This window comes from Oryza brachyantha, chromosome 6, assembly GCF_000231095.2.
Source record: "Oryza brachyantha chromosome 6, ObraRS2, whole genome shotgun sequence".
Taxonomy (NCBI): Eukaryota; Viridiplantae; Streptophyta; class Magnoliopsida; order Poales; family Poaceae; genus Oryza; species Oryza brachyantha.
In genome coordinates this window covers 8,550,352-8,562,759 of record NC_023168.2, presented here as the reverse complement: position 1 = coordinate 8,562,759, position 12,408 = coordinate 8,550,352, and positions in this window count along the sequence as shown.

The window sequence follows — 12,408 nt, the reverse complement described above, 5'->3', positions numbered from 1 at the left end:
GCGCTAACGCTTTCCAAAAACAACTTATTAACCCCTCTCCGTATGCATGACATCGAAGGTGATAGTTATAAAGCTACATGGAATATGCACGGCGTCATAGTACAGCAGAGATGGCAAATACCATATTCTACTTACAAATATTGTGTGGTGGGATGACTAAGTGTCAATAGAGATACTAGTATACATGATCAGACCGTTTGCACGATTTAAATAACTTACAACTAAATAGTATAAGCCATGTGCGAACTATCCTACCTTCAAATGCACCGAATAAAACATTGAGTTCCGAAACAAATTTCGGATAATCGATTGATATGCAGGAAAACCAAACTGCGAAAATAAGTCGTGTTTTGATGGACTATTCACATGCATGTCATGTGTGTCCTTAGGCCTTAACACCGGGTGAGAGAACCATGTGTTTTTCTCTAGTCCTCTCTGGTAGTATTTTCAAGGAGGTCTCATTTGCTAGGTAACTAGAAAGGTGAAGCTAAAAGTACAAACTCATACCTCCCAATAGGTTAAAATTATAGTATGTCATATGAACATTAGGCCATTTACTAATTCCAATAGAAATTAAATGCAAAGCTGAACGCCAGTGTCCTTTGACAAACCATAATTTTGGAGTGAAACTAGTGTAAAGTCATTTTATTCCGTGGACCGTCTTCAAAGCCCTTTTTCTTCTTAACTAGAAGCAAACATGCATGACATCCAAAAACATAGTCCAATAGAGTTTTTCCGCTAATGCGAATTTTTAAGAATATAGGGGGCTATTGAGTTAGGAAATTCGACCCTTGGAACTAGGAAAAATAGAGGAAGATACATGTACGCTCACATTAATTCATAGGTATTTTAAAGAGATTTCAGTTCAAAAAAGATTTCCTATATTATTTCTCTATGATTTGAAGGAAATGAAAGTTCTCTTTTAATTTTTTATATTTTATTCTTATACATCGATTAACTTTTATAAGAATTATTCCACAGGAATTTTCCCTCCAGACAGAATAGACCCTAAGAGTAGCAGAAACTACCGTACAGACAATAATCCACGGTAGAATATGGTTCAGCATGGTAAGATATTTATTTAGTTTTGCGAGTTGAGGGTGAAAAATAGTTGTTAGATGTGACAAAGTTTTCGTTATAACCAAATAAAATCATTAGTTTTGATAGCAAGAGAATATAGATTAATTGGATTTATATTACTCCCTTAAATATTGGAGACCTATTTTAATATTACTATTTGATAATGTTAGAAGTTTATAATGATCCCTAGTGGGAATGCGATCAACTTACTTTAATAATTGGTGGGATTTTTGTCTGGGCAACACATAACTGGTAAGGGTTAGGATTTCTAAGTGCCATACCGTTGAGGACTTCTTTGAAGCCCATTATTGAAAAATTAAGGCATAGGGAAACGCAATATTTCAATAACAACATAAGTACAAAACATAATAATAAAAAACATAGAAAAAAAAATTGCCGTTTAAATGGACTACAGTAAAAGCACATAAATCAGATAAGAAAAACATACTGAAAGAAAATTTCAAAGAGCAAGGAGCTCTTGCCAATTTTCCACCAAATCCTATGGTGCATCATGTTATTCCTCGGTAATTTCATCGGACTTTGGAAGCTTCAATCCTTTATTCCACATGACTGTATAGCAATTTTTTCAATAGTATTTGAATCATACAAAATTTCTATACACATCCTGATTAAATTAGGCGTGGGTATATATATATATATATATATATATATATATATATATATATAGTCTAGCTACGGTAAGTTGCAACTCACGGGCTCCTTCGTCAGTCGGGGTCCAAAATCATATCAAATCACCTCTAAATTTCGATTTATATGGCTCAATAGATTCTTCATATCAAAGTCTGGTAGCACGCAAAAAAAATTTATTTTTGAAGTTTTTTAAGTATTTTTTTGAGATTTTTAAAAGTGACTGTACTATATTAATAAAATAATCAATGTGTTATGTATCACTTTTAAAATTCTCAAAAAAATACTTAAAAACTCCAAAAATGAAAGTTTTTTGCGTGCTACCAGATTTTGATATGAAGAATCTAGTGAGCCATATAAATCGAAATTTAGAGGTGATTTGATATGTTTTTAGACCCCGACTCACGGAGGAGCCCGTGAGTTGCAACTCACCATAGCTAGACTCATATGTATATATATATATATGTATATATATTGTATATATACATATATACATATATGTATATATATATATATAAAAGAAAAGGTTGATCCGGAGTAGTATCCATTAGGGATGGCAATTTTACCCACAAGTATGAGGTACCCGTGGATAACTAAGCTGACAGGCATGGATACGGACGTAATTTTTTGCCAATAATAATACTCACCCGTGACCCGACTAACTAGTGGGGAGTGATCGGGTTTTAATTTTTCCCCGTTATATATATATATGGTCAATAGACTTTTTTTTTACCTAATTGACCCTTATAAAAACCAAATATATATCATTTGGATTCCTTGGTTGGTTGGTAGTTCACTAGATTTTTTATGTCATTGTTCTTTTTATTGGTACTTTTGAGTTCATTGTTTATTTTACTATTTTTTTTATGTTTATTGTTTATTTTACTATTTTTTTATGGATATTGGATAAGGAATTAAGGATGTGTTTATTTCAAAATACTCACTGAGTACCCAGTGGATACCCAGGTGCTCGTTGGGTATGTGTATGGGTATAATATTTTGTCCGCTAAGTAATTCGGATATGAGTCAGGTTGCATGTGCGGGTATCGGGTCGGGCACTGCTCTGTTCATACCCGATCCGACCCATTGCCATCGCTGGTATCCATATTGGACTGTTTCCCCTTTTCCATGCCATTACAAATATGACTATTTAGAAAAATGCCACTACAATTCACGTATTCACATAGGTGCCACCGTTATTTTTTCAAATTAGATCCATGCCACTGCCGTGACTTTTTCCATCCACTCCATCATCTCCCCCATCCCAGTCATCTTCCCCATCCCGCCGCCACACCACTCCCGTATCAGGTGGTAAAGGATGGCGCATTATTAGAGACCGTGTATGTGCCGGACTGCTCGGCGAGGGACATGACACAGGCGTAGAGGTCGTCCTGGCGGCCGTCGACGATGGGCGAGGTGGCCATGGCAACCCCGCGGCGCAGTGTGTACGCCGTGGAGTCCGCTTCTGCTGCCTCTCCCGCGCGTGGCGTTGCAGCTGGGAGTCCATCCCCAAACTCGACTTCGAGCTGCCCCCGCGGCGCTCCTCCTCTCGAGTCCCTTGACAGTGCGCGGCGCCCGTCCGCAGCTTCCGCGGCCGCTTCAGCCACCTCCTCGGCCCCACTACCTCCCGCTGGCTCCGCACCATGGCTCGCAAGCGTGTCGAGGAACTCACCCTCCAGTTCGAGGAACTCGCCTGGTTCCTCCCCAAGCCAGCCGTCGTCCTCGGCCCCGCCTTCTTCTCCTGCGACGCGCTCGATATTTTTCGAGGAATTGCTGCCGTCAATACACTTTGGTTCGACGCAGATGCCACAATGGTATGGAATCAAATCCTTTGAACAGTTGGTTAAATTTCAATCACTGTTAGTGTTACATTCTCATCCAGCTTTCCTAACTATTATTCAAAGCATTTGTAGCATTTCACAGTTCATCCACCTTTCATTTGCAGCATTTCAGTGTTCTTCTGAGTTTCAGTCTCATCTCCGACGGTCTGATCTGAATGTTTTGTCTGGTATTAGAACTTGAAGGCTGCCCTCTGCTTAGAGAAACTTGAATATGTTCTCTATGGAATGGGACTGTGATATTAGGAGCTTTGCCATTTGTTCTGAAAATATGGTAGGAGCCTGTATAGAGGTCTCTGTAACAGATGAAATAGCCAGATTTTGCAGTGTGATCAAGACATGCCCCTTTTCCCCATTTGCAAGTCGCTCGTCGTGAGCCCACTGGCCGGCGTCGAGCACTACGGCGCCCCTTTTCACGTGTCGCGCATGCCGGAACATGTCACGATCACGCCGGAGGAGATCCCGCCAACGGTGGCGAACTTCACCGACCCTGACAACGTGATAGGCCGGTTCATGATCGAGCACGTCGAATTGACGGACATCCGCAGCTGAGGCGTCCTGCGGCTGACCACGTCGCTGTTGATGGAAAAATTGGGAAGAAAATGGAATGAAGAAGGTAGATCGACGGAAAAGTCACGGCAGTGGCATGGATCTAATTTAGAAAAATTATGGTGGCACTCATTCGAATACGTAAATTGCAGTGATATTTTTTTGAATAATCATATTTGCAGTGGCATGGAACGAATTAACCCTTTATTAAAGTGCGCACATTTGTTGCATCTCTCTCTGGTCACTCTCTAAATGCCTGCTTACCTGGGGACTATTTCAGTACACACTCTCATAAACGCAGTAACTAATTAACGTAGACATCCAGCACGTACGTTTGAACTTTTTCCACAGATGTGTCCTCCACGAGACTCGCTGCAACCAATAGATGATTAGGGATCCGGTTCATATACAGTGCCACAGTGCCTAGTGTAGTAGCGAATCTATGATTTCAAACATACACGATCAAAAATTATAATATACAATTCAGTATATCCATTTTAGTGAATTGGTAATAATTACAAAATTGATAACGTGATTCAATATATATGCATTAAGTACCACATCAAGATTTAAGTTTATGGATTAAGTTGAAATCATTGTTTTTTTAATAATGGATAAAAGAATCCAGCCTTAACTTCAATAAAGCTACAGTCACTTATTACTTGCATAGCCAAAATCTCTAACTCCTGACACGCAATAAAGATAGTTTCTTTGTTCTCTTTGTGCTTTTGTAAGATTGCTCACCACCACAGTAAATACGTCACTCTGAAATAAACCTGCAAATATGTTTTTGGAAGAGATTTGTCAAAAACCACCTCATTCCTGCTTAGCCAAAGAGCCCGGCAAATTCATTTTTAATCTCCACGCTCTTTCTACTCAACCAGCTCCCTTCTAAATTATCAAAACTAAATGGTGCTCTTAATCCTAAAGATATAAAAACACATTCCCACATGAAATCATTATTAAATGCAAGCATCTTCTTAAACTTTAAACATAATATGCATTCGCCGATCGGCTAATTCGACTCTTCCGGCCCTAGGCCGCGCAAGGGTACGAGGCGTCCAAGTATTTAGGTCTTGTTTAGTTTCCAAATTTTTTTCCAAAAACATTCCATCGAATTATTGGACATTTAAATAAAGCATTAAATATAATGAACCAAAAAACTAATTACACAGATATGGAAGAAATCTTGAGACGAATCTTTTGAGCCTAATTAGTCCATGATTAGTCATAAATGCTACAGTAACCAACATGTGCTAATGACGGATTAATTAGGCTCAAAAGATTCGTCTCGCGGTTTCTAGGCTAGCTGTGAAATTTGTTTTTTCATCCGTGTCTGAAAACTCCTTCCGACATCTGATCTAACATTTGACGTGACACTTCTCTCCAAAAATTTTTCAATCTAAACACCACCTTAGTACTAGTACTGCACGCGACGACTCTCAAGTGGGTCCCGCTGGCTGTAACGATACATCTCGTACTCCCTCCATCTCAAAACAAAATAACTTCTGAGTTTTTAGTTTTTGATATAATATTTAACTTTTCGTCGTATTAAAAAAACTTTACAATTAATAATTTTATTTTTATTAGATGATAAAACATAAATAATATTTTATGTATGATTATTTTTTAAAAAAATTTCTTTAAAAATTTTAAATAAGACGGATGGTCAAATAAAAAAACCAAAAAGTTGGTTTTTTAGATGGAAGGAGTACGTGCTATGCATGCATCGGCACTCAAGGATGCAGGCGCATGGGCCCTACGCGGCTCGAGTGCTCGACCGCTCGATGCTTGTGGGCCTCTCGAGTCTTTCGTATGGGTTAGAGGCCCGAGACTGCACTACGGTAGTACTGCCTTCTCCCCGTAATAACTCACAATAACGTTACTTTTCGATTTTTTACCTAATGCTTTGACCAATCGTTTTATTTGAAAATTTTATTAAAAAATTAGTCACTTATAAAATACTATTCATATTTTATCATCTAGTAACAATAAAAATATTAGTCACAAAAAGATTTAAAATAAAACGAATAGTCAAAACATTGTATCTAAAAATTAAAAAATGACCTTATTTCGGGACGGTACGATGGTAGTATATTTTTTATTTTTTTAAAAAATACGTATATACAGAGATATACATTACCAAATTGCAGGGTATGCCAGTGCATACCTGGCATATCATGCATGCGGACCCACCCCTGGCCTAGTGTGAAACAGTCACACTAAGGTCATCCAAATAGCATCCAAGGGCTGAGATTTATTTAGACATTGTTTATTAAAAATGTCTAATTGAAAATAAAACACCGTGCATATACTGTAGCAATATCACAGTAGCATTTGAAACACAATTAGAAACCGTTATGGATTGAAACGCAATTAAAAACCACATTATCGTTGTTAACGCCAAATTTTAGCAAATCACCGTTATGGATTGAAACACAACTAAAAACCGAATCAGATAAGAAAGGGCGAATCGGCTGGAGGCAGTAGATTGAGAGCGGCACAAATGCAGCCAATAGAGTCCGAATTGGACAGGAAGTGGAATCCGATTGGGCCCAAGGTTTAGAGATAGATTCGGTATTAGTTGTGAGTCCGTGTAGGTTAGTTAAGCTTTATCTTAGAGTTTGTTTAGGATTTTTACATTTAATTAAAGTTCGGATGCAACAAGTTAGCTTTTAATACAGATTCTTATCTGGTTAGGTTAGTTAGCACTCGAGGGTATAAATATATGTGCCCGGGGTCATTGTAAATCATCTTCAGATCGATACACATAACTTCGGTGCATCGCCAATACCTTCGGCTTGCTTGGGCTTTTGGTGCGGGGTTTGTCAGCTTCGCAATGCAAGTTCATGTTTGTCAAAACCCGTCAATCAACTAGAATAGTACTGTCTCGGTTAGATCCGATCTCCTGCCTGGTTGGTTTGCGGCTGAGTTCTATTATTGCATTAATCTGTTTTAGCTTGAAGCAGTAGAAGTTCTCGATCAAGTACTTGCAAGTTCTTCTGTTTGATCTACGAGCATGATTCTAGTCAACTCGATTCTGTCTCGATTCGGTCTGATCAATCTGGTTGGCCGGTGTCACGACCAGAATTTTAGCCTAGCCTAAAAATAATTAAATGATGCATTAAAAATAATTTATTAATTAAAGTTCAAAAAAACCCTGTATAAATTAATTAAATTAATTGGAAGCTTTTCGGATATTCTAAAATATCCTGAAAGCATTTTAATTAATTAACAGGATTTAAATTTGAATTTCAGAGAATAAATTTTGCTTAAATAACTTAATAAAAATTGGCAAAATTAGAGGTAATTTCTTTTTTTTTCCTTTTTTCCTCCTTCCTCCTTCCTTTTCCCTTTTCCGTTCCTTTCCTTTCGTTTGTTTCTTTCTCCCTTTTTCCCTTTTAATTTTCTCTTTTTCTTTCCTTCCCCTCCATTCTCCCTTCTTCCTTTTTAATTTTCTCTTTTTCTTTCCTTCCCCTCCAGTGTCGCACTCAATTTTTCCCTCCTACCCATGTGCGATCTCCACCCTTCCTCCTCCCTGTCGCACACCCTCCCATCAGCCCCTGTGCGGCGCAATCTCCTCCTCCTGCCTAGCCATGAGCAGCCCCAACTCTCTTTCTCATGCCAAAAATCAATCCCATCGGTGTGCATCCTGTGTCCCCGCATCACTATCCCAGTCGTCAACCCCTCAAATTATGTCGCAAATTCCGCGCACAATCACCGCCCCACCAATCACTTCCCCAGATCATGCCCAAATCATCGCTTTCCATGTTTCCCCTTTCCAAAATCACCGCTCCACTGATTGCGCCGTCGCATTTCTAATTTAGGGTCGCCTTCCTTCCCTCTCCCTCCTTTCCATACCGGCGACCAACCTCCCCTCCTATTTAACCCCAACCGCCGCCGTCGGGCCAGTCTTTCCCCACCGCCGACCGCCGCCTTACCTGCACCTGCACCCGCGACTGCGTCCCCGTCATGTCGCCACCGCGATTGCCGTGTCACGCAACCGCCCACAATCAGTGCCACCTATTCCGCCACCATTCACGCCCCTAATCATGTCAAAATCTCTGCTTTCCTTGTTTCCCACACTTTTCAACCCCGGCGATGCCCCCTCTCCTATTTAAACCCCACCCCTCGCCGTTGTCGCCACATTTCCCACCACCGCCGGATGCCGTTGCCTGCCGCCGCCGAGCAACATCTCCGCCACCTTGTCACCGCCGGCATATCGTCGTCTTCATTGCCTCGGTGCACATCTTCACCGTTGGTGATCGCGTTGCCACAGATCCGTCTTTGTCGTCGTGTCGGTGAGCATTTTCCCCTCCCCTTCCTCCTCCTTTACCTCCTCTCCCCGGCTGCCACCGAGCGCTGCCCCGAGAGCGCGTGTGCCGTCACTGTTCCGCTATCGCGCCGCTGCTCCCGTGGGTCGTCGCTCCGCTTTCTTCGCCCGTGCGCTGCCGGATGTCGATCCCTGCCCCTCCGTTCCTTCCCTGGTCCTCGTCGTGTGAGCCCATCTCCCCCTTCCTCCTCTCTCCCTCTCCCTCGGTGCTCGCCATCTAGCTGCGTCGCCATCTAGCTGCATCGCCACCGCTGCCGGTCGTCACTGTCACCGCCTCGCTCCCCTCCCTTCCTCACATCTTCCCCGCGCGCGTCGTCGCCGTTTTACTAGCGCCATCGCCGTCGCCAAGCCCTCCCAGCCAGCCGTCCCCGCCGTCTCCCATTCCCCTTCCTCCTCCGCCCCGTCATATCCCCTCGCACAGCCACACCATCGCCCTTGCGCCGCTTGACCGCCGTTCAGCCAGGGTCGCCGCCTCTCTCTCCCCGACCATTGCCTTGCCTGCCTCCGCGCTGCTAGCCACGCCGTGCTTGACGCCCTGGCCGCCTAGCCACGTCACCGCGCTTGCTCGCGTTTGCGCCACGCTGCGTCGTCCACCATGGCCTCACCGCCGCGTCCCCGCCATGCCGTATCCCGTGCGTCACGGCTGCCGCCTCATCGTCGTAACGCCACTGCATCGCGCCGCTTCGTCGCTCACACCACTGAGTCGCGCCGCCTCGCCACCGCTCAACTCTGCCTCGCTGGCTGCCGCTCCCGCCCTGCTCACGTTCGCCGCCCCCTGTCGCCCGCACGTCTTCACTCCTCTGCCACCGCATCGCGCGTCATCGGCCTCGCCGCCATCGTGCTCGTGCCTCCGCTGCTCGCCGCGCCGCCGCTTAGCCACTACCGCGTGCGTGCGCGCGTAGCCACCGCCGCTTAGCTGCTTCTGCATCATTACCATGCGTCCCTGGCTACAGGTCTCCGTCTGCCGTCGCCATTGCCACCATTCGCTGCAGCGCGGCCATCGCCCGCCGGCTGCCGCCGTACGGTCGCCTCTCCTTCCTCCCTTTCGGCCGAAGCCGAGCCGCCCCCTCTCCCTCCTCTGTTCTCTCTGACTGTCGCCCCAGGCCCGCACGTCAATGGCCCCTTTTCCCTCTCCCTCACTGTGTGGTGGACCCCACGGTCAGTCACTCACTCCCTCCTCTCACTTGTGTCACCGACCAGTGGGCTCGGCTCGTCAGCTCTCTCTCTCTGACCTGGACTGTGGGCCCTATCAGCTTTCCTCCTTTTTGTCCTCACTCTAACCGTGGAACCCCACTGTCAGCCCCTCTTTCCCCTTTTCCCTCACTGTCTAGTGGGACCCAGATGTCAGCACCTCCTCTTTCCTTTCTGACGTAAGCGCCTCCAATTAATTACGCAATAAATCTATTTAAGGTTTTCTGTTTAGTTTAAAAACCTCGAAAATTTCTAAAATTCATAACTAATTTATCTAGTCTCCGTTTAGGCCCATTCAAATTTTGTTAAATCCAAAAAAAGCCAAGAATCTATTCAAAATAGTTTCTTTATCTGTTTTAGTAGTTTTATAGTCTACTTTTGCTTGTTTTGCTTTGTTTGTCGTAGATTTTGACCCCGTCGCAGCGTCGATCATTCTCGAAGTCATCGCCGAAGTTTCTCGTGGGTCTGAGCAAGCCAAGTGGCACCCCATCCTTAAACATATTGATCCCATGATTATGAAATTCCCCGCTTTTACATTCAATCATGCATTACTTTATGTAAATTTACTTTACTTTATTTATTTATTTACCTATTGGGGTATTACCTCTATATATGTTGAATTCCCATTTATTATTATTGTTATCCCAGGGTTAATTTAACTAGAATTAGGATTAGGCAATGCTTAGCCTGGCTTAGTTCAACTAGCTCACCAATTATCTTTTATTTACTATTAGACTTGATAGACTTTATAGCAGTTGTTAATCATAATTAATCTCCCGTTGTGGATTAAATACAACTAAAATATTGCTTATGGTTGGCTATGGGTGCATGGTTTTGAGAGTCGCGCCTATGACAATTAAGGACCTGTTCTCGGGAAACCCTGGAAGTCTTACACGTACTAAACACAAGCCGAGTATGGGCAAGGTGGGATTTGAAGCGTAGCTTCGAACTATTTGACGTTCCAAGGCAAGGGTGGGCATGATGAAGTATGGACGGACAATCGTGGTGTAACGAAAGCCTCTGCTGCTTCCGGATTCACCAAGGCACAAGAGGGGTCTGCCCGACTTGGTGTAAAGGAGGGTGAAACCTGAAGTGCGGTACGCTTAAATAGGGAAGATTATGTGGTCCTATAACAGATTACTTTCCGTGGTATCGTGGTGATACACCGACGCACGTTCAAATGTAGTGGAGTTGTGTCTTGTGGGTAAAGTTGTACACCTCTGTAGAGCACAACTATTCGCATAGTCATGCCCATGGTTATGGGGCGACTTACAGATTCACTGGGATTAGTCAAACCCTTAATAACCTAATGAACTTGGAATTGGTTTAACCCTGCGCAATGTGGTGTAACGTTGGGCAGTGGTTTGGGTCTGTCGCAACGTGGTGTAACGTTGGATAGAGTGTTGACCCTATCCCTATGTGGTGTAACATTCGATAGCGGTCTGGGCCTGTTGCAACGTGGTGTAACGTTGAATAGTGGATGATTACTTTAATATTTTACTTTATGTTCAGTCTATTTTATCTATTGTTTTGCTAATTTACTGTAGCTTTGTGCAATTTAACCTTAGCCTACCCTTGATACCCTATTGCATTCATTATTCTCCTTTCTTGGGGTTACTTGCTGAGTATTGTGGTTTGGACTCAGCCTTGCTTAATTTTTCCCCACCAGAGCAAGAGCCAGAGCATGTGTCAGAAGGAGGTAGTTCCGAAGGTTGAAGTGAGGTTCAGTCCACCGTCAAGAATGCCTGTGGAGTGGAGTCGTCATCGCCAGCTGAAGTTGAAGATTAGATGGTTCTAGTCTTGTTTTTCTTTTCTGCTCTATTTCGATAGATAATTGTTTTAGTTGTTTTTAAGTCGTAGAACTGTGTATTAATTTGTCCTAGTGTGTACTCGGGCTTATTCCTGGACCGAGATTAATGCATGCTATTGTTTAGAAATTGATGTAAATTTCTGGGCGTGACAACCTTGTTCATATTATCAGATTAGATCGAATACTCGTGAGGGTTTATCGCTAAAGTTCTAGCCAGCATTATCCTAAGTAATGTGTTGATTTATTTGTCAGATCCATCGATCTTCATATTTTTATGATTATATCATACTAGATCACATACTATCTTGGTTAGGTCCGATCTATGTGTATTTAGTGCAATACATCTGTCCGATCTGCTGGGTTTGATAAATAAGTTGATATATTACGCTGTTCTGTTATTGTTAATGCCAGAATTTGGATAATTGCCGTTGAAAATTAACCTGTGATTAAAGACCGAATCGAACAGGAAACAAAGTAATCGGATAGAAGACCAGGCGGAATACAACTCGGATTCAGTTGATGGAGTCCGTATCAGATAAGAAATAGGGTCCGATTAGGTCTAGAGTGTTACAAATAGATTCGGGAATAATCAGAGTCCGTGTAATTTAAATTTATTGGTTAATTAGAGTTAGTTTAGATTTTTCTTTTATCTCTAAGATTGTTAGAGTCCGATCGGGACATGTGTGTTAGAAATAAAATATATATAGGAGTTTGTTATTTCTTTTTATCTCTTAGGAGTCGTATATCGTGTTCAACACGGACTAGCGTCTACCCAAGGGTATAAATATGTGTGTCCGGGGTCATTGTAAATCATCTACACATCAATTGGATCAACTTCTTTCGGTGCATCGCCACCCTCTTATGAGGTTTCAACTCCGACGGAACTTGGCACCTGACGTGGGCTGCATCGTCTCGATCTCCGACGGAGGGGTAAGTCCTACATTCCACCGGGCCACGGT